Below are 2125 nucleotides of genomic sequence, written 5' to 3'. Positions count from 1 at the left end.
GTTCTTGATGTTCATCATGATCTTCATAGTGTTCTTGGTGTTCATCTTGACATTCATAGCATTCTTGCATGCATTCATTGTTTTGATCCAAAATTTTCATGCATTGAGTCTTTTTCATGTTTTTCCTCTTTCATCATAAAAATTTAAAAATAAAAAAAAATATCTTTCCCTTTTTCTCTCTTAAAATTTCAAAAATTAGATTTGACTTTTTCAAAAATTTTTAAAATCTAGTTGTTTTTATGAGTCAAATAAAATTTTCATTTTAAAAATCCTATCTTTTTCAAAAATCTTTTTCAAAAATCAAATCTTTTTCTTTTTTCGTAGTTATTTTCGAAAATTCAAAAAATATTTTTCAAAAATATTTTTCTTAATTTTACATCATAATTTTCGAAAATAACATCATCAATTAATGTTTTGATTCAAAAATTTCAAGTTTGTTACTTGCTTGTTAAGAAAGATTCAAACTTTAAAGTTCTAGAATCATATCTTGTGATTCCTTGTGAATCAAGTCAATAATTTTGATTTTAAAAATCAAATCTTTTTCAAAACTAATTTCAATCATATCTTTTCAAAAATATCTTCTTATCTTATCTTTTTCAAAAAAAATTTGATTTCAAAATATCTTCTCTAACTTCCTATCTTCTTATCTTTTCAAAAATTGATTTTCAAATTTGTTTCAACTAACTGACTAACTTTTTGTTTGTTTCTTATCTTTTTCAAAACCACCTAACTAACTCTCTCTCTCTAATTTTCGAAAATATCTTCCCTCTTTTTCAAAATTTATTCTTAATTAAACTAATTATTTTTTTTTTTGAATTTTCGAAAAAGCCACTAACCTTTTTCAAAAACTATTTTCGAAAATCACTAACTCTTTTTCAAAAATATTTTTCGAAAATTCTTCTCCCTCATCCCCTTCTATTTATTTATTCATCTACTAACATCTCTTTCTCACATCACTCACCAAATTCGAACCCCCTCTTCTATCTGTGTTCGAATTTTTTCTTCTTTTCTTCTTCTACTAACAATAAGGAACCTCTTTACTGTGACATAGAGGATTCCTCTTCTTTTCTTTTTCTCTTCTCTTTCTTATGAGCAGGGACAAAGAAAAAGGTATTCTTGTTGAAGCTGATTCAGAACCTGAAAGGACTCTGAAGAGGAAACTAAGAGAAGCTAAATTACAACAATCCAGAGACAACCTTATTGAAAATTTCGAACAAGTAAAGGAGATGGCAGCCGAACCCAACAACAATAATGCAAGGAGAATGCTTGGTGACTTTACTGCACCTAATTCCAATTTACATGGAAGGAGCATCTCCATCCCTACCATTGGAGCAAACAACTTTGAGCTGAAACCTCAGCTAGTTTCTCTGATGTAGCAGAACTGCAAGTTTCATGGACTTCCATCTGAAGATCCTTTTCAGTTCTTAACTGAATTCTTGCAGATCTGTGATACTGTTAATACTAATGGAGTAAATTCTGAAGTCTACAGGCTCATGCTTTTCCCTTTTGCTGTAAGAGACAGAGCTAGAATATGGTTGGACTCTCAACCTAAAGATAGCCTGAACTCTTGGGATAAGCTGGTCACGGCTTTCTTAGCCAAGTTCTTTCCTCCTCAAAAGCTGAGCAAGCTTAGAGTGGATGTTCAAACCTTCAAACAAAAAGATGGTGAATCCCTCTATGAAGCTTGGGAAAGATACAAACAGTTGACCAAAAAGTGTCCTTCTGACATGCTTTCAGAATGGACCATCCTGGATATATTCTATGATGGTTTATCTGAGCTATCAAAGATGTCATTGGACACTTTTGCTGGTGGATCCATTTACCTAAAGAAAACGCCTGCAGAAGCTCAAGAACTCATTGACATGGTTGCTAATAACCAGTTTATGTACACTTTTGAGAGGAATCCTGTAAGTAATGGGACGCCTATGAAGAAGGGAGTTCTTGAAATTGATACTCTGAATGCCATATTGGCTCAGAATAAAATATTGACTCAGCAAGTCAATATGATTTCTCAGAGTCTGAATGGAATGCAAGCTGCATCCAACAGTACTCAAGAGGCATCTTCTGAGGAAGAAGCTTATGATCCTGAGAACCCTGCAATAGCAGAGTTAAAATACATGGGTGA

At 32.1% G+C, this 2125-nt stretch overlaps 1 non-coding gene across 1 annotated transcript; it reads right to left on the bottom strand.

The window, feature by feature from the left end:
* Nucleotides 1-1625: 1625 nt before the first annotated feature.
* Nucleotides 1626-1733, bottom strand: LOC112730773 (small nucleolar RNA R71). The gene has a single exon (XR_003166583.1). It is a non-coding gene; the product is annotated as a small nucleolar RNA R71 (small nucleolar RNA).
* Between the last annotated feature and the right edge of the window lie 392 nt (nt 1734-2125).

This window comes from Arachis hypogaea, chromosome 12 (assembly GCF_003086295.3).
Source record: "Arachis hypogaea cultivar Tifrunner chromosome 12, arahy.Tifrunner.gnm2.J5K5, whole genome shotgun sequence".
NCBI classification, from domain to species: Eukaryota; Viridiplantae; Streptophyta; class Magnoliopsida; order Fabales; family Fabaceae; genus Arachis; species Arachis hypogaea.
Note: the sequence above shows the minus strand (reverse complement) of the source record. Positions and strands in the feature narration are given on the sequence as shown.